This window comes from Rattus norvegicus, chromosome 17 (genome assembly GCF_036323735.1).
Source record: "Rattus norvegicus strain BN/NHsdMcwi chromosome 17, GRCr8, whole genome shotgun sequence".
In the NCBI taxonomy this organism is placed as follows: domain Eukaryota; kingdom Metazoa; phylum Chordata; class Mammalia; order Rodentia; family Muridae; genus Rattus; species Rattus norvegicus.
The window spans coordinates 75,393,159-75,414,757 of NC_086035.1; positions in this window are offsets into that span (position 1 = coordinate 75,393,159).

Below are 21,599 nucleotides of genomic sequence, written 5' to 3' on the forward strand. Positions count from 1 at the left end.
TAACCCTAAAACAAGCGGGTATCTGTGAGGATTCTCGGACATTCTTCTATGTCTCCTTCTAAAGAGGCTCTTACGAAACATCATCAAAATTGGCTGGGCCGTGGAACTTCATTTTACCCTTTCTCGTGAAGCATTAATAAACGTTTCATGGCGCACTTCTGGTCTACAGAACAAACTTCAGAAAATGTAAAAATAATTCGCTCATAATCACTGTTTGATTTCACCTCTATTTTCTAGAAAATTAGAAGTCAAAAGATCCAGGACCTAAAACGCAAACTGGAACAAGGCTTTTTTGTGATGTTTGGTTTCTTTTATTTTCTATTGTGTTTTCATCCTCTCCCTCTCCCTCTCCCCCTCTCCCTGTCCCCCTCCCTCTCCCCCTCCCCTTCTCGCTCTCCCTCTCTCCTTCCCTCTCCCTCTACCTCCTCTTTCTCCTCTTTCTCCTCTTCTTCCTCCTTCAATTCTTAAGTTACTTTGCATTTTGTTTAGTTGAAAGAATTTTCAGAATTCTATTTTATCAGTGTAAGAAATTCGTGTAGTTTTGTAGCATTACAGAAGGGTTAAAGACAGTTAGGCTTAGTTACTACGAAGATGTACAGGGGTTACATATGGAAACCTCAGGTGAATCACGTATCAATGATAACCCTTTAATGAAATCTTAGCACAAAGCAAGTATCAACCAAATTGAACTCATTTTTAGTAAGCCCACTAAGTGACCCTAGGAAGAAACTGGATCAGGATGGTTTCCTCAGTTCCTTACCTTTCTTACATCCCACAGCCTTGTACAGACATTCATTACTTAACTATGTCTTCCACTGAGCCACTCATGAGATGAGCGCTGTCACTGCACTTTTTTACTCGACAGACACTGCTTGAGGATTTTAAGAAAATACTGTGTTTCTGTTCCTTGCCTCTCTTGGGGTGTAAAGAGTAGGAGGGAAGAGGACAAATTAATTAGTTAATAAAATAAAATAAAAACCAGCATTAAAGAATATATCATAAAACCCTGCTGAACACTGGAATCAAAACAAATTACTTTACTTCTGTGAGAACCTCTTAATTAAAAATGTGTCTCAGCTAGACATTTGCAACCTTTCTGTTTGTCCATAATGGCTTATTTTTGTTAGGGAATTACTGTCACATATCTCTAGATCCATAGACAAAAACTGTCGGAGAGCCCATCATGGAAGTCATTTGAGAAACAGGATATGCAAATGTTAAGGTGACTTCTCTGCCCCTGAACAATGTTGGTATCTATGATAGGGATAGGCAGCAGCTGTGGTCTAAAGCTCTTCTTCCCAGAAAGCTGAGCAGGGACCCATCTCTGGCTACAACAGTCAAATAGACATCTGTGCTCAAAGTCCAGTACAGCCCCGAAATATTGCCTTTTTTGTTAATATGACAATTGCCAGTTGTTTTTGGTTTTGTTGTGGCATCTAAGGCCAAGAGGGAAGAAAACAAAAATGACCAACTCTAGAAATAGTTTGAACAAAATAGTTAAATAGTTAAGTTTCCTGACTCACTGTTATACAAGTTAAATAAAATGATTTTCATTAATTTTCAAGTCTCTTTCACTAGACAGATAGAAGTTGGGACTTTTTTGTTATGCTTGGTTTTCTTGTTGTTGTTCTTAGAGTTGCCATTTAACATAAAGAGTGTGGAACTGCAGATAGAGCTCAGTTGGTAGCGTGTTTACAAGAATGCACCAAGCCCCAAGTTCCAGCTCTAACGCCATAAACCAGGCAGTGTGGCACATAGCTAAACTCCCAACACTTATTCGTTTGAGCTTTAGAGATAAGAGAATCAGAAACTCCAGGTTATCCCTGGCTATATCTTAAGTTGCAGATCAGCTGAGAACCTGAATAAACAAATCAATTAATCAATCAAATGAAGATTATTTTTAGAACAGTAAATGAAAAACACCACAATTATTTAATTTTGAAGTAAGCATATGTAGGACTCACAATTCTTAGTTAAATATATATATATATATATACATATATATATATATATGAAAAATGTACATAATAAAACATTTATCTATTTATAGTATATTACTATATTACTAGTATAGTAATGATTACATTAACATTCCATAGAAATGCAGTTGAATTTCTCAGCAAAGTGTAAAATCACAGAATCTGTGAGATGAATGGATGGGAAGATATGAAAGAAAGTTCAAAATGCAAGGTGATCATAATTGGGGGTCATCAAAGACTTAGTGATGTGTGATATTCTGCCATGATTCATATATTGGTTATGATCTCTGTATAAGGACATATATTTCTTGGATTATTGTATCTATTCTTTGAATTCTTTTAAGAATAATATATATCTTAATTTCTGTAAGTAATATCATGGGTAGATTGGATGCTGCTTTCTTTCTCATGTGGCTGTCATTTTCTCCATGTCTTTTCTTTGGATTTCTTGATGGGTTTTCAATGTACACATCTACTCCAGGAACCATTCCTGAGACCTATGATCTATGTTCGTTTGCATCCCAACTTTTAACCTGACAGTTCTGTTTTTCTTCTCTCTTAAACTTTTTTCTGATGACTTAAAGTAAGTTAATCAATGTACTTTCTCCAGAATGTACCTTAGAACTGCTTTGTGTTTTCTCCTTCATCTACAATACTCTTTCAGAAATACAAATTTTTGTTACATGGGCTGACACACTCCTTCTGACACTTTTGTAGGTGTAATGGTTTACAATGTCTTTCCTTCCTGAGGGTTAACATTGCTGAGATACTTATTCTTAATTGTATGGCATGGTCGCTCTTTAGGCAACCCCTCCCCCCAAAATCCACAAAAACCCAAAACAAGAAACAGCAAACAAAAACGAAATGAAACAAAATAAAAAACAGAACAAAACAAAAAAAAAAGACCACTCTCATTCATAATTCTAAGAATTCTGTTTAGCAATACCGTGAATTATCTTGGGAAACCTCACTGGTAATCTCCATACTTCTCTACCCACACCAGGGATCAGAGATTGCTTATGGCACGCTCTGGGTCTATCTCCTGATGATTCGGAAAGCTCATTCACTACTGTAGCTCTACACTAGAGATTTTATGATCTGCCCTGCAGCCTTTCCTCTCCTCCTTATACAGTTAAGACCAAAAAGGGGGAGGATTTGGGTAAATCTCCTTTACTTAATCAGTCTTCCTTTATACCTCAGTCATTAAATCTGTAATCCATACAGAAATCATTTTAAATCTTACATGCTGTGGTCAACCTTATTAACCACTTTTCCTCTAAGAACATTAGTTGCAAAGAGGTTTGGGATCACATTGGAAATTGGTTACCAGTGACCCTGAGATAAATCCTCCCTTCAAGCTAGAAAACATGACTTTGCCATTTTCCCTCTTTCCTCTGCATCTATTCTTTAGTGAACTCAGTTTTTTTCTTTTCATCCCCAGAGTGATGTATGGAATCCCAAAATATGTTGATATGCCAAATCCAGCCTGGCCGTGCATGGTAGGGACAATATGACATGGTTCCCACGCCTGAAACAGAGCCATCAGGGCATGTGTTGATGGCTGTTGTAGACATAGGCTTGTTTGTGTTATAATGTACATATTTTTGTGTTCCTCCTTTGAGGGACATACTCTCTTCCAAGGTTAATGACTCTATGACAATCAGAGACAGCAAAGGTCTGAGAGGTAAGGGTGTGTCTAATGTCTCAGCAAAATAATAGAATGTTGTGACCTTCAGAAGACTGTGGGAAAGAAACTGAAAAAACGAGTTCAAAAATACATTATTTCTCAACTACGCAATATATAAGGATGCAATATGAATTATATGAGGGGCTTTGAGGACCTAGAAAAACAAAGGCAACTGCACTATGAACAAACTTTTCAGAAAGATACAAAGGAAGTCAGATACAATGGTAGGCAGATTCCTGAGTTCAAGGTCAGCCTCCAACAGAGGACAGAGGGTGTTTAGGTAAAGGCCCAAGCATGGTAAAAATGGTAATTTCAGGGCAGGGTTCCACCCAGCTAGTTTATTGTCTGTACTTAACAAAAGCAGGCAGATTTCTGCATTCCTTTGCACTGTTTTTAAAAAAAAAAATGTGCTCTTGGTCTCTTTCTTGGGGCTAAGACCATGGAATGCTTATTAGTGGCTTGGTCAAGAGTGAACCTGGAATAAATGACTGAAATGATATGTAAATAAAAGACTAGGCTATTGCTTTGCATGAGATTAGCAGAATGCAAAGGAGTGTTCTTTAGACTTTTTTTTTTCTAGCTAGAACTGAGTTTTCTGGAGATCTCTGAAGATAGAATATAGCTCCTATTGAATTTTTTTTCTAACGGGAATTTTGACCTTGGTAGAAAAATCCCAAGAAATTGCTTGGAGAGCAACCACAGCTCTTTTGGATTTTGTTCTGGCAACTATCTAGAGAGAGAGAACTGCTTGGAGAGTAAACATATCTCTTTGAGAATGTTTTTATGGAAAAATCCAAGAATCTAGAAGCAGCCTTTTTTCTTTTTTTTTAAATTTGGTCAGAAAATCCAAAAGCTATTCAGACAGCTTTCGGAAATTTTTTTTGTACCATGAGAGAGCTATCTCAGGCAGAGAGAGCTGTCTCAAAAGAGAGTTGTCTCAATAGAGAACTATCTAGAACAGACTACAGAGCCAAGGGCTATCTACAGAGACAGTCTAGGGAACCATCTCAAGTAGAACACAGATCATCAGCTTGGACCCATGATTTGACTTCCTGTTGTTTGCTTCATCACTTTCAAACACCTCTTACTTAGAACCCCTCTCCAAGCAGGTGCTTGGGATTGGCATTGATATTTGGATAATGGGACCTTTGGGAAGCAATCAGATTTTAATCATCTTATAGTAATCATTTTATAATAGAATAATACCCTGATAAGGAGAACCATAAGAAATCTCCCCATGCAAACATCATAAAAACACTAAGTCAGACAGAAAGGAAGGTTGGTAATCAAAATGAAATATTTCTAATTTCAAAAATAGTATGATAACAAATTGGTGTTAAATTCTCCAGTAAATAAGTATCTTAATCTGTTTGAATATTTTTTTAAGATATATCTTTACTCTGCCTTTTGTCCAATCATTGTACAGACTAAGACATATTTCTTTTCTGCCTTTTTTTTCTAATCACATGACAAACATTTATTGCCCTTCATTAACAGTAGCCCCTATTTTGGGAAATGAATATAAAAGGATCTAGCCCCAAATTTCTTGGTTTTATGAATCACAGATTGAAAATACTAAGTAGTAACATGTAGCATAGGAAACATGAATTCATGTGCAAGGCTAAAATCTTATAGGAATCATAGAAGTCTTCATCATCAATATGATATTATCACAACAGAGTGAAATTAAAAAGTAAAAACACAAGTCTAGCAAACAGCTAAGGAATAAGACTTCTAGGAAGGATGGTGTAACAGGTAGTTATGGTTATTGACTACATTTAAAACTCACTGAAGGTCCAGTAGCTGGAAACACGTATGGGGATATTATCATTATCATTATTATTATTATTATTATTATTATTATTATTATTATTATTATTGAATCATTAAGGTTTCCAAAGACCGACCTGAAACATGAATCATTGGTGTTTGGCCTTAAACCTGAGCCACATCTTCTTGTGGCAGTCCATATAAAAGGGCTCTGTCAAATTCTTCTATCTTGCTGTGCAGACATTCCTTGGTATAAGAACCTACTTCTTCTACATATGGGGCTGGGGCCATGGGTCCCTCCATGTGTACTCATTGGTTGGTGGTTTAGTCTCTGGGAGCTCTGCTGGAGTCTGGTTGGGTCACACTGTTGTTCTTCCTATGGAGTTGCAACGCCTTCAGCTCCTTCACTCCTTATTGTCCAGCATCAATAGGAGGAAAAGACCTTGGTCCCCAATGTAGAGGAATGCCAGGGCATTGATGTGGGAGTGGGTGGGAGAGAGTAGGAGCATCCTCATAGAAGTAGGGGGAGGGGGGTTATAGGAAAGGGGGAAAGGGGATAATATTGGAAATGTAAATACATAAAATATCCAAGAAAAATAAAATTAAAAAACAAACCTACTTCTTTGGGATTCCAATATAGACTGCAGACCAGATGAGATACCCAGCCTCATAGATTAAACAACTATGATATTCTTGCCATTTATGTTAGGGATCAGCCATTATTGGATTAGTGAGGCCATAGTCTAAAAGCCATCATAATAACCCTCCATTTTAATATATATAGATTTCTTCTATGAGTTATATTTATCCAGAGAGTCCAACTAATACAAATAGCCAACTACTTTAGTGTCTCCTTGGTAGAAAATGGGCTTTGTATGGTCAGAGAACAGGTGGGAGACTCAATGATTTAAGGAAGAATGTCAAGATACTAGAGAGGTTCAGGGAGGTTGTTAGTACCAACCCAGCTCTCCTAAAACATGATGATGATATTATGCTTGTTTAAACCTTGAATGGATTGCAACCTGATAAATAATAAATTATATATCCTTTATATATATTATTTTTATTTTTTAATATCTCAATCACAGTTTATCCTCCCTCTACTCCTCCTAGCTTTCCAAACCTCTCCTCTCTCCTAGATCCACTCCTCATCTGTTTCCTCTTCAGAAAAGAGGAAGTATCTAGCAGATGACAGTCAGACATAACAAAATAAGGTACACTAAGTCAAGGTGAAAATTCTCATATCCAGGCTGGAGAAGGCAACCCAATAGGAAGAAAAGAGTCTTAAGTATGGGCAAAAGAGTCAGACATAGTCCTGTTCCCACTCTTATGAGTCCCTTAAGAGCACCAAAATTGTTGACTGTAACACTTTATATCATATTCAACTGGGCTTTCTGTTCTACTCAGTCACATGTCTCCATTCTGGTGTCTTTGACTTCAAACCATCACTTCCACCTCTTGTCTTACATAGTTGTAATTTTATCCGAATTTTAATAGCTGTTTCATATCACCTGGCCTTTACATCAGTAGTGGCTGTTGCTCCCATGAAATTAAGAGAATTTCCTGGTGCCACCATAAACTGTCTCTTTATACACTTTTGTTTAAATCTCCTACTATTTGTAATATTTAGAGTGAAAGGAAGCATTTGTCCCAGATTCTTTATTTACTTCCATGGGCTAAGGCATCCATAACTAGATGGTCCATGAGGGTAATGCTGCATTCCCACAGCTGAGGGGTGAAATCCAATTAACTACACATTGTCCTCTTCAGTGTTCAAGGTGATTTACACTGAATCTCCTATCAAGTCCCTGAGGTTCCTTTATCAATAAGAAATGCATTCATAGGCCCCTGTTTCTCAGAAGCCCAAAGGTAAAGATCCATAACAAAATAAGCCATTTGGAGTCTTCATGGCTTTAAAAAAAATTAGAAGATAGGTAGCTTCAGAAATTAGCATCTGAATAACTGTGACTGTGGATAACCTCAAAGGAATATTGTTCACAGCTGCCAGGTAAATAGGATTCCAGCAGTTTAGGTGGACTGAAAATAATTGACACCTCCTTAGGAAGCATTTAAGAAACTAGAGAAAACACCTGCCACTGTTCCAGGAAAAGAAACTTTTCTGAGGAACCCCTGATGCCACCCCCACCACAACTTCTGTGTATCCACATGGACCTAGCAAGTCAAGGCACTGGTGTGTGATCTCCTATCTTTTATGAGGCAGACCATTATAAAAATGCAATCCAGTTTTGGTGGGTTCCATGATGAGAATTAAATGTAAAAAGAAAAAAATACAAAAAATTGCAGTTCTCCAGAGCTCTCAAGGTTGCCAAGAATTACCATGTGAAAAATAGGGAGTCTGGAAGAGAAAGACACACAGTCATATATCTATACCTTCAAAGTTAGCTCTCAGCTAACAACTAGTCATACATCTTCTTATCATACAGTGTGAGTTTTTGTTGGAGAGGCATCCATTTTCCATTGCTTTCTCAGTGGAATCAAACTTTGTCTGAAGACACAAATAGAGATGTAGCTTAAATTTAAGTAAGCCTTAGTCTTGAGGTGATGTCCACACAGAATGGTCAACCACCAAATAACACTGAGACACTAAAACCCAATCGACTTCAAGAATTCAATGAGTTTGTTTGCTACTGAATATCCTAAAATTCGGTGATTTATATTGAAGTGAAAAACTTACTTTTAGAAATTGGTAATCTGGGCTGGGAAGATGGCACAGTCAGTAAAGAACTTGCTCTGAAAACATGAAGACCTATATTCAGACCCCAGCACCTGCATAAAAAGCCATGTGAGATCATGCACACCATTAATTCCAGATCAGGGGAAGTAGGGATAAGAAGACTTGGGGCTTGCTGGCTAGCAATCCTAGGTGAATTAGTGAATTCCCACGTCTGTCAGACACCTTGTATCAAAAGATAAAGTGGAGAACAATGGAAAAAATACACTCAACACTAACCTCTGGTCTATACAACACACACACACACACACACACACACACACACACACACACACACACACACACAGTGTATGCCATGCATATAAGCGCACAACCAAAAAACGATCTGAAGTTGATCTTTATCAATCAGGGTAGATGGATGCTTAATTCTGGGGTTAGCATGGAAGTGTGTGTGTGTGTGTGTGTGTGTGTGTGTGTGTGTGTGTGTGTACATATACTTGTATATATTATATACATTTTATGTGATGGTATAAATTAAATAATTGTTAGAGACAAGCTCATTGACAACAAGTAGGAATGTAGTATTTGTTGGACCCCATAAACTTTGTAGGTAAATTTAGTTCTTTAGAGGACCACATTTCTCCAAGAGAAGCAATCTGCTTTATACATTTTCACAGGGTTCTCAGCTCTATAATTTCCCCTTCACTTAACAAAGAGGGCAGCAGCCACAGCAATTACCAGCAAGGACATTATCATCTAAGGTTATGGTCTTCAATAGGGAGCTGTTCAACACCCTGTAACTGCCCCAATCACGACTCGACAACTCTGTGATGGGAACAGCAATCTGTATGTAACAAGCCCTCCAGGAAGACTTGGAATGATTCAAATGGAGAATGGACCACTTGGAAGCAGCCACTGGTCCTCAAACTGCAGTACAGTGGTTCTATTTCAGCTGGGTTAGTACCCATCCTAAGGTCAGATTGGGGAGCAGAGACAAGTGCGAAAGACATGAGAAATCTTGACAAGAGGATAGCCTGGAAAGGCTAGAGATCATTTAGTGATAGCCTGTGTCATTAATGCCTGGCTCTTATTATTCTAGGCATGGAGAAACAATAGAGGCAAGGGTAAAACACTTTTCTTAACACTGATTTCCATCCGAAAAACCCCTGTTTTAAAAAAAATATGGGCATGGTGTTGGAACAGGTTTATGATCCCAGTATTGGAAAGACAGACAAAATGGATCCCTGAAGCTGGCTGGCCAGCTGGCCTAACCTACCTGGCATATTCCTGGCTCAAAAGGAATGCTTCTCAAGAGAAAGAGAAAAGCACCTGAGAAAAGTTATCAAGAAAGTTCCACTAGGCATACATACCTACAGTAAGCGAATGTGCCTACACATGTGTGCGCACACAAGTACATGTGCATGCTTATATTTGCATACATGCACAAAAAGGAAATTAATATAGCAGCAAAAATATTAGGCTTGTAATTCTAATTGGAGAACTTCTTCAGAAAGTTGATAGTTTCATATATTTATGTAATGAATTTTATTCATTTCAGCCTCTCTCCATTCCCCTGAATCATCCCCCCTCCTACTAGAAACCTTCCTTCTTACCAACACGTTCCCTCCTACCTTCATGTGCTCTTTATGCATGTGGCTGTCTAGATTAAATTGAAATTCCTTGCCTAGGCATGAGCAGAAGGTTCTTACTGGAGCAAGGGTAATTAATCAGTGACTGCATCACTGAAGAAAACAAAACTCCCTCCTCCAACAACCACCAATTGCAAAGAGTTCCTTAGAGGTAGACTTCAGCGGCCCCTCCTCTAGTCATGTTAAAATGTCCTGGAGCCTGGTCTTGTGCAAGTCTTGTACAGCAAACTCATTGTTGCTGTAGTCATGCCAAGCCCAGAAGTTACTTATCTCCACATTCTCTGTGTGCTCTCTCTCTCTCTCTCTCTCTCTCTCTCTCTCTCTCTCTCTCTCTCTCTCTCTTCACCCCCTCTCTCTCTTTCTTTCTCAATCCTTCTTCCCCTAAGATCCTTGTGCCTTGCAAGGAGTGGTACACATACTTCACCTGCTTTATTTAGGGTGGCACACTCTGCCGTCTGTTATTCTCAGTACTTGGCCAGTTGTGAGTATGATTTCTGTACAAATCATAGTCTGCTATAACCAGGAGATTGTCTGATGAAGACTGGCCATAACACTAACATATGAATGTAAACATGGATATTTGGAAGGCAGTTTGATATCTAGCTCTGTCCTCAGACAGATGTCAGAATGCTACAATATCTAAGTCCTAAATAGCTGCTCATGTAGTTTTATAAGCAACAGATCCTTGGTCTGTACCTTGAGTCTGAACTTGACCTGGTAAAGAGAGAATTTGGCCTGAACAAATAGTTAAATTATCCTATCACTGGACATTAAAACAAAAAGAAACAAAGAAACAATTTTTTTTTTAAAAAAGCCCACTCTATTAATCTCTGAGTCCTGCATTTTAACGGCATGGAAAGAGAGGAGCTCAGTGTTCTTGGAGTGATTGTTGACTATTGTTTGACATAGTAGATTTCATACTTTACAACCCATGGTATAAATATTGTATATTTGCTTATATTTTGGAGACCCAACACTAGCCATTTCTAATTCCACTCACAATCTGTCTGCAATGTTATGGCCACAGAGGCCCTGTGATCTGTCCCCTAGTGTGTGCTTTTAGCAGCTCTCCTGGGACCCTGCTGTGCCTATGGAGTTCCCACATACCAGTACCATCTCATTAGCCTAGCCACATAATCAGTCCAATGCCTGTGGACTACAGCTGCCAACTCACTTAGTGGGTCACACTTCTTGGTGTCTGATTATTTTGTCAGTTGCCCAGATTGAGTCCTGTGGATGGAAGGCAGCCTCCTCCAGGAGTGTTTACAACCCATGCCATTTTAATTGACTTTGGGAAGAGCTATCTGCATCCACAACATGTTCTATCTTATCTCATGTCACATCCAGTTACTCAGGGCCAAACATGCTAATGCTTAGCTGTTCTGGGATTTGGTAAATCAAGCTTAATGTGGTCACCTTTTAGCTGCATCAAGCTCACCTCAATGAGAATATGTGTGTGTTCGTATGTGTTCTTCCTTTCCTCTTTTGAGAAGCAGCTAATATTAAGGCAAGATTTATTTTTGAGAAAGAAAAAAAGAAAGGGGAGTTGTAATATCTTTTGTGAGCTACATTCACCCCAAGGCATTTATCTTAAAATGTACTTTGTTTCTGATTACATCATTCTGACAGCCAGGATGGGAAGCAACGACGTTGGGAAATTGTCAGAACCAATCTCAAGTGAGAACTGTGGTTCAATTCCATTTGAATGTCAACAATAAAAACACAGGAAAGGCTTCATGAGCAAATGTTCAAACTTCAGGGGAAAAAGAATCAAAGGACCAGTTATTCCTATGTGCTCGCCTAAAGATCCATAACGTTGTTTGAAGTGCACATACAATTGAATGTAACCTTCTACAAAGCTAAAACGATCAGAACCATTTGAAATATTTGAGAGAAAAAAATAAGTTTTCTACCACTCCTTTATCTGGAACTTTTGAAGAACAACAGCAGCATTAGAAAATACAGAAATAAAACATTTAGAGATATATAAGGATTGTGTGACTATATATATATATATATATGTGTGTGTGTGTGTGTGTGTGTATGCACATATAGAACAATGTATATGCATATATACATCAATATGCATATATATAATATTTTCCCAGTCTTTGTCTTTCATGTTGTAATAGGAAAAGAAGAAAGTCTACATAGCTCTGATTTATTGGACCAGGCTATAAAATATAATTCAATGAAAATAAATATGACAGCTGTAGTTCATTAGTCACTTCTAATAACCACTCATTTTAACCATGAGAGTACAGAGACCCAAGTGGGCAGGAAGCCACAGATGACCTTGTAATTCAATTGGACCAGTTGAAGCAGACTCCCAAAGCTCTATTCTTTCACCACTGGTTTGTATGAGTTTTTTATTTCTGTTGTGAACTGGCTCTACATTTTTTAAAAGCACATAATGGCACGCAACCCAGCAGGGTTGGAATGTGATTAGACCTCAGTACCACGCTGATGAAAACAGAGGACGCGTTCAAAATGACATGACATTTTGAATGAGAGGCAAATGTGGACCCTTGCGTGTTTGGCTTTGTGTTTGTTTCTTGTTTCCTTGATTCTTAAACCGACTTCTTTTCAGGGGAAAATGTGCTCTCCTGAAACAGCTAACAGGAGGCTCTGTAGGTCACATGCTATTTCCAGGACCTGAAATAAACAGCATGTGCTGTAGATGAAGTGCAAAGCATCAGTTCTGAATCACTCAGCCCCTGGGAGCTTGGCTCAAGTTATTATCTTTGATTTTACTTTCCACTTGTTATTAAGTTCTTTCTTTATTGACTACCTTGATGGCTTTTGTACCAATCAACCCTGATTCAGCCACCCATAATCCCTCCTTGAACATTAAAGCTGTAATAGGCTAATCAGCTCTAGCCTTCTATTGCCTGTTCGGCTTAATACCCGGTCCTATAATTTCATTTCATCTCAATCAATTCAACACAAGAGATGTTTGTACTCTGCACAAAGCCCAGGCAGGCCATGTTCATGGTACGATTTGCTAAAAACCCCATATACTACCTAGTCTCGTAACATAAACCCCAATTCATTCCTAGGCATTACTTTGTACACCTTCACTGTATATTTTAAGGTATTTAGTGGAACTGAATAGTTTGGGAATTGCATCGTTATTAGATGCAATTAGATGTTTATTAGACGATTTCTGAGAATGTCATAGGAAACATGTCTTTTCTGTGTCACAACCTACCTTTGGGTAATAAGATGCTTTTTATACCAGCTGAATAATTGAATTAAAAATTTGATATGAAAGATATTAGGGGATCTAAATGAAAGAGCTGATAGTCCTATTTCTATAAAGTTCTTACCCACTTACATTGATTCTGTCAACTAGAACACTGAATTCCCCTATAAACATAAGATCTCTGGTCTTGTCATGCTATGAGGAGGACTACAGGTAGGGTCTGGAATAATTTCTCTGCCTTTTAGATTCTATGTGTACCTACCATGATTCCTCTTTAGCAGGCTTACACCTAATCCCTACATCTTACAAAGAATTGATAATGGAATCAAATGCATACATTCATTAATTTTAATCCCTGAACCAAAATTAAAATAGCAAATTACAGATACCAACCTTCTGGGTCTATGATGGCATGCTTTTAATGGCCATCGCTGTCACAAGTAAGCTTTCTTGTAGTCTTTTACTTTAAACCTTTATTTCACAAATCCTGTCATCCATTTTATCTCCAACTGAAATCCTTTTACTTCTGGAAATCACAGATTTTTGTTATCTGTTTGCCTCCAAAAAGTCAAAGTGACCTCACTTCCACCACTCCGATCATAATAAACAAACAAACAAAAAACATTTGTAACCCTTACAGTCTTACAGAAACCGCAGGAAAATCTTCATCCCTGACTGCCACATTTTTTGCATGCTTTTAGCACATAGGCATCTCCTTGGTACGTGTAAAATGCTGCATATGCACAGAGAACTTGTCAGCTAGAAAATGCTTGAGGGTGCAGGCTTCGCTGCAAAAGGATGTGTGTGAGCAGATGCTTCTGTCCACACTCCGTCAGCTGACAGATCAGTGTGCATTTGCCTAAAGAGTAAAAAGATAACAGCTGAGCACATGCAGGAAGAACAATAGAAGACGGTGTCACCGAGATGACTTGAGATAACACAGTCCAGAAAAACTTAGACAAGCGAGTAAGAACAATGAGGAACTGGACAGATTGTTTTCGTATAGAGGATTCTTCTGTATGTCTCTTGGATGAGAAACCCCCTCAAAAGACTTCCTTAACACACAAAAAAAGATGCCCTAATTTTCTTTCTCCTATCAGAGATTAGCGTTGTGGATCCCTAACATAAGGATTTCATGAATATTAAGCTGCAGACCCTTTAAAAAACATAGAAGGAAATGAGCACTTATGGTGTGTCTGTAACAAAACAGTAAATATGGTACTGTCTCTGCTACACATGTAGCTGGAGCCATGGGTCCCTCCACGTATACTCTTTGGTTGGTGGTTTAGTTCCTGGGAGCTCTGGGTGGTCCAGTTAGTTGATATTGTTCTTCCTGTGGGGTTGCGATCCCCTTCAGCTCCTTCAGTCCTTCCCTTAGCTGTTCCATTGGGGTGGCCGGGCTCAGTCCAATGGTTGGCTGTGAGTATCTGCATCTGCATTGGTCGGCCTCTGGCAGAGCCTCTCAGGTGATAGCCATACCAGGCTCCTGTCAGCAAGTGCTTCTTGGCATGAGCAGGAGTGTCTGGTTTGGTGTTTGCAGATGGACTGGATCCCTACGTGGTGTGACCTCTGAATGGCCTTTCCTTTATTTCTACTCCATTTTTTGTGCCTGTCTTTCCTTTGGGTGTTCTCAGGTAGCATCAATGGGAGGGAAGGCCTTTGGTCCTGTGGAGGTTTAATGTTTGAGCCTAGGGGGATGCTAGAGCACCAAGGCAGGAGTAGATGAATGGGTGGGGGGGGACACCCTCACTGAGGCAAAGGGGAGTGGGAAGGAAGGGGGGCTGTGAAGGGGAAACTGGGAAGGAGGACATCATTTGAAATGTAAATAAATGATTAATGAAAAAACAGTACCATCTCACTTAATACTATAACGTGATTTTTTTTTTCACCGATTTTTACATAAAGAGCTGGGAATTGGAGTAGCACTACTCCTAGTTTCAGAAAACTAGGTGATGAAGGACTCAGATGTCTCTATTTCTTCATTTGACTGAACCACACCACAGTTGCTACACTCTGGAGGTGTGGTCCTATTTAAGTACAGAAAGAAAGAAAACAGCCTCCTAAAAGACAACGTGACTATTGAGAAGATCACAATAGTTCCAGACAATAGAAAAGAAACAGCAACTGGAGTCAGGGGCTTGGAGTCAGGGGCGGGGCTGGACCTGTGTGGCAGCACGCAGACCGCATCTGGAAAAATGCTGGCTTTACTGTGTCCTTGCTCAGTGCCACCCTCCAGGCACACAGCAGACTTCCTCACAGTACCTTGTAAATTCCTTCTCCAGGCGGACAGAAAACATGTCCCAGAGGTTCAGAATTCTGTGTGGTTTTCCCTATCACAAGGTCTTGGGATGTTAAGCAAACAGATGGCTTCCATTGGCAGTTGTTTTCCTATGTCTAAGGAAGAACAGACTTCCTATTCTGTTCGCTGTTAGGACACTTAGATTGGCATATTTTTCATGGGCCTTTACAAATACTGTCAGTTTCTCTCCCTCCACTCTTAGTACTCTTTATTTTGAATTCTTCTCACCCATCTTTTATGGGTGCTATCTCTTCTAAAGGACATGTGATATGAAGTCTGTTGCCTCTTTCCTGAAATGGAACATCCACCATGTGCCCACTGTCACTCCTAGTGCAAATCTCCTTCTCCTACCTGCCACAGAAGTATTCTACTTGGTTATCCTTACCCCATAGGACTTATTTCCTGGACATACCCATTCTTCCTACCCTTTTCAGTATCTCCACCCATACTCTATGTCTTTGGCCTTGAAACGAGTCATCACTTACATGGATAGGGTTCACTCTATCCTGGTAGGTCCTATGGTCCACTCTAGCTCAGAAACATCTCTCCTCTACGCTGCTGTAGGAATAACTGTTGGAGACCCAAAGACAGTGAGTGATACTCTGCTTTCCTGAAGCTTCTTTCATTTTCTTTGTTTAAGTGTGTATCTTGTTGTTTGTTTGTTTTTTTACTTTTCTCTTTTCATTTGTTTTATTGGTTATTTTGTTTATTTACATTTCAAATGTTATCTTCTTCCTTTCCAGTTTCCCCTTCAAAAACTTCCCATCCCATCCCCATCCCCCTGCCTCCACAAGGGTGATCCCACCCACCCACCCACTCCCTTCCCACTGCCCTATCATTCCCCTACCTTGGGGCATTGAGCCTTCATAGGACCAAGGGATTCTCCTCCCATTGATGCCCAATAAGTCCCATCCTCTGCTACATATACAGCTGGAGCCATGGGTCACTCCATGTGTACTCTTTGGGTGGTGGTTTACTCCCTGGGAATTCTGGGGAGTTTGGTTGGTTGATGTTGTTCTTCTTCCTATGGAGATGCAGACCCTTTCAACTCCTTCAGTCTTTTCTCTAACTCCTCCATTGGGGTCCCCGTGCTGAGTCCAATGGTTGAGAGCCTCTCAGAAGACTGATGACCCAGAGGTCAATATGCTTACTTTGGATAGCAACTTTCAACTCACAGGGAGAAAAATGACTTTTTAAACGGAAGTAACTCTGTGTATATCAAAAGCAAGGAAACTAGTTTCTGAATGCAGTTTTGTTGTTCTGATAAAGTGAACATTTGCAATCACATAAAGAATACATCTCACCTATGGGAGAAATTTATGAGATGAAAATATGAGGGAACAAATGCAACGCCCAGGGCAGAGCTAAATTAAAACTCCAGGTAAAGAAAAATATCAGGGCAGAACCTCCTAAATTAAACTTAATTGAACTGGATTAAACTGAATTAAAATTGATTAGGTGAAGCCTGACATCATTATGAATTTTAATAATAATAATTAATAATGTTCATTGAACACCTGGTTGATGTGGGATATAATGCAGTCCTTTCCCCTGAATTTATGGTCCACATTAAGGAGGTAACTAAGAGTGAGATGCATGTTCAAGAGAGATGGATCTGTGGTTAAGAGCACTGGATGCTCTTCCAATGGATCTCGGCTCAATTCTTAGCACCCACATGGTGACTCACAGCCACCTGTAACTCTAGTTCCAAGGTACCCAACAATCTCTTATGGAGCTGTGGGTACAGGCACAGACACCATCTACAAACACACACACAGGCAAAATGCTAATACACGTAAAATACTTTTAAAAGAATGAAAGGAGGCATAGGCTCAAGAAAATGAGGTCTGAGAGAACTGACAGCATGAGAAGCAGGTTTAGTGCCAGACCATAAATTAATGCATAGAATAGTGTGGATGTGTGTGTGTCTGTGGTATGTATATGAATATGTGTTTGTGTATGTGTATTGAGTATATGTATATGTGTGTGTCTGTGGTGTGTATGTATATGTATTTGTGTATGTGTGATGTGTATGTGTGTGTATGTGTTTGTATGTGTGTGTCTGTGGTATATGCATGTTTGTGTGTGTGTCTGTGGTGTGTGTATATATGTGTGTGTGTGTTTTGTAGGTGTGTGTGAGATGTATGTATGTGTGTGTGTGTATGTATGTGTGGTATGTATGTATATGTGTTTGTGTGTGTTTGTGTATATGTATTTGGTATATCCACATATGCTTACATATTTGTCTCTATAGGAGTAGAATTCAGAAGAAGGTGTTAGGCACCCTTTTCTATCACTATTATTATTCCTTTGGAAGCAGGGCTTCCCACTGAATCTGGAGCTTACATTGTTTGGGAAAGCTGTCATCCCACAAAACCTGCAATCCTCCTGTCTCTCTCGTCTCCTCTAGGAATATGTTTGTGTGTGTGTGTGTGTGTGTGTGTGTGTGTGTGTGTGTGTGTGTGTGTATGGGTGTGTGCATATGTGTGTGTGTTTACTTTAGTTGATATATGTCTATTTAAGAACATGCATATGTGGGCATGCCTATGCCACAGTATATCTGCAGGTCAGAGGATAGAAGGCAGTTCACTCGTTCTACCGTAAGTCCCAGGAACTGGACTCAGGTTGTCAGGCTTGATGGCAAATGCCTTAACTTCCTGAGCCATCTTGTCAGCTCCCCTCATGAATTGCAAATATTTAGGAGAGGAATAGGTTTCTGAAATTTTGCCCTATTTGGTAGTTACTGATAGAATAAGAAATTATTGGTTTTGGAAGCATAGGAAACAAAGTCAAACAGATTAATTGTATAAAAAAAAACTGAACAAAAATGAAATCGGAATATATTACTTCATTGGTGAGATTTAAATGATCAAGGAATATATTAACAGTAGTTTTCTATATATTTACAATGACTTAAATTTCCTAATCACTTATCATATTATATATATCTGTACGTAGGTTTTTATTTTGAGAACATCAGTTGTTATTGGACATGGGTTTTAATGCTATTTATGAATTTTTCCCATTCATGATTTTTATAATGGGTTAAAATCAAGTTGAATTGTTTTTCTTGTACTTCTTACAAATATGGACAGCACAAGAGCAATTCTGAGAGGACTGTGAGCCACAGTAGCACTTTGGTATTATGGAAGTTGGATTTCAGAATGTTACTTCGAAAACCTAAACCCATATGCTTTATTATAAGATCATAATTTTACAAGATAAGTCTAAACTTCCTGGGAATAGAGATTTTACCCATCCTGGCATTTTCCTCTTTCTTTTAAGAGATCTGCTTTGCAGTTAGAAATGGGGTTCCATCTCTAGTTGGATCTGCTTCCTCTCTTCAGGCAAGTTGGAAAGGAGATGTACCATGCCAATCACTGCCTTCACTGATGGTTCTTAAGCTATTTCTTAGGGGAAGATGTCAGTGGTTTATCCATTGCAGAATTGCAGATGTCAATCACTGGTTCAGGGAGAATATGTTCTCGCTTCTAAAGAGAAGCTTTCAATAAACCAGCTAATATAGTGCCTATGTCCTGGTGGAGACACAATGGCCATAGGTATGATTCTGTGGCAGGAGGACTTCCTTTGAGGATGCATAGCTCCTCTCCATGAATAGTCACAGAAGGTCTCTGTAAAGAGTGGGAATTTTAGTTCGGTGTCAGAAGAGCATGCGGCAAACACAGCAGGACTCATTAGAACAGAAAAATGCTGTAAAAGTCAGAAGTGGAGTGAACCAATCAAAACAATGTGACATTAGAAATGTAAACCCTGAGTGCCTGGCTCTTCTTCCTTTAACAGTGTAAAGGTGAGAAAGGTTTTTATATTAGTATTAAATTCCCAATTACAGGAGAAAAATCTAGAGGACTTCAGATTTAGCAATGGGCTTTTATATCTTATACCAAAAGCAAATCCTTTGAAAGAAAACAAAAGGATAAGTTGAAGTTGCATAATATTGAGGATCTATACTATTTGAAAAATGTCCTTAAAAGAATAAAAATTAAGCCACAGTAGAGTACAAAACATGGGTATAAGAGGTTTTGAAATATATAAAAACTCTTGAAAGAGAAAAGCCAAAGAATAACACAATTTAAAATAAGTGAGGAGGATGCATTTGAAAGATACATATGGGTACATACATATTCAATTGCATAAGTAACTGGAGGCTGTGAATAAAACACTGAGTACCACTGCAAATTCGTGAGACTAGCAGAGACTCCAAACACAGACAGCTCTGAGTGCAGGTGAGAATGGGAAGTGTTGGGAATGCTCCCTCACACTTAGTGGCAAAGCCAAAAGGAACAGGTACTCTGGTTGGCAAACTGACCATCTATCATGGTGCTCCGAGGGTGATTGTATGATTCAGCAGTCGTGCTCCCACATATATCCCAGAGTGAATTGAAAACATACAATCAGAAACAAATCTGTACATGAAGTGTTTTACGAGCTCTCTTGACAATGGCCCGAATTGGAAAGCACTCAATGTACCCTTCAATACATGAAGGACTATAGTAAGGGAATACAATGGACTTTTACAGAGATAAGAAATAGACTTTTAGCCCTAAATATGTATCTAGGAGCAATAAATGCATGGTGCTTATTGAAAACAGGCAAAGGGAAAATGATACAGGTTATACAATCCCAGCTCTATGACTCTCTGGAACATGTGAAGAATCATCTGTGTACTGGTCATTGATCCATTGGGTGGATGTATAATAGAACACAGGAGGCTACTGGGGCCATGAAACTGTTCCTTGTCATATGTAATACATATCATTTTTCCCTTAGCAGAATCTATAAAAATGAAACTAGAATAATAATAAACTGTAACGATATCAACTATGGACTTCAGAGAATACTAATACATTAACATGAATTCATCAATTATAACATGTACTATCCATATGTAACATGTATGAAGGATGTCACAGGAAACATGGGGGGTCTGGGAATTTAAGAATATGTAGAACTCTGCAAACTACTGGATTTTTATTGACTCTAATATTGCTGTAAAACATACAACATATTTACAGTAAACACACCATCAGCTTCAATACATTCAGAAACCTAGTATCACCATATCCAGTACTTGTAGGAACCCCCAAAACCATTTTTAAAGCTGAAGAATTTGTCTACAGTAAGAAAATTTAGCACATTTTATATAGTCTATGAGAGAAACTTGTTTTTAGTCAAAGAGCAGATTTTGTTTCTGTTCAATTTTATTTTATTTTATTTATTTATTTTTTGCAATCAACAAAACATCATTCTATTGGCTGAAATGGGTATTTGCCAAATTATTTTACCAACTGACTACCTGGGTACTCAAGACACATATGACAAATGAACACTATTTTACCTTAGGCTACTAAACAAGCTGGTACTCCCATTGTGGAACTGATGGATGATTGACATATGGAATATCTTCGATGCTCAAAACACTCAGCTTCCAAAAGGAGGCAATGAGCAAAGTTAGTTGACTTTCTATTATTCTCCATGCAACGTTGCCTTTCCAGGAGTTTTATATGAGTTCGAACAGTCAAAAAATCGATTGGTAGACTTAGCAACACAAAGACCCTGCAAACCTCGTGAGATGGATCTTTACAGCGAAATGAACAAAGAGGTGATGGAACTCAGATGCATATGGAGTCCAGTGAATTAATCAGGTCGATTTCTTCCTATTCACGTGAGGGTCAATCATTGATAAGTGTTGAGTGAATGGATTCTCTGATCTACAATCATTCAGAAACTATCAGGTGAAGACTGTAATTTTTATGCGTTGCTTCTGTCCTATGCCTGGGGGGGGTTACTATTCATATCCAAACATGACGAGTAGATCCAAATAACACATGAAAGGTGTGCAAACAGGGAGACATCACTTTTTCACCACATCTCATTTAGTGAGGATTTTGCCCATTAGATAGAAGTGAATCTGGAAACATGCAGATAAGACGAATGATATGTTGAGTAAACATATATCCATGTCTATATATGTGTATCCCAAATGTTCATGTTTTATTCACTCGATACAATAAGTAGTGCCTATAAGTGAGACTGTAACAATAGAAAAGATGGAAATAATATAAATTGATTAGGTAAGCAAGAGAGAACCTTTTGAAAGACAATAAATCATGTGTTAAAAAATCTGATTAATACAACCTGTAGCTGAGATTAATACACACAGAGAACGCCCCCCACAGAGAGAAAGTACACATATATCCACATGCCCAGCCAAATACATACACACATGCATACTCAGACACACACACACACACACACACACACACACTCACTCACACATCTACACATATACATTCACAC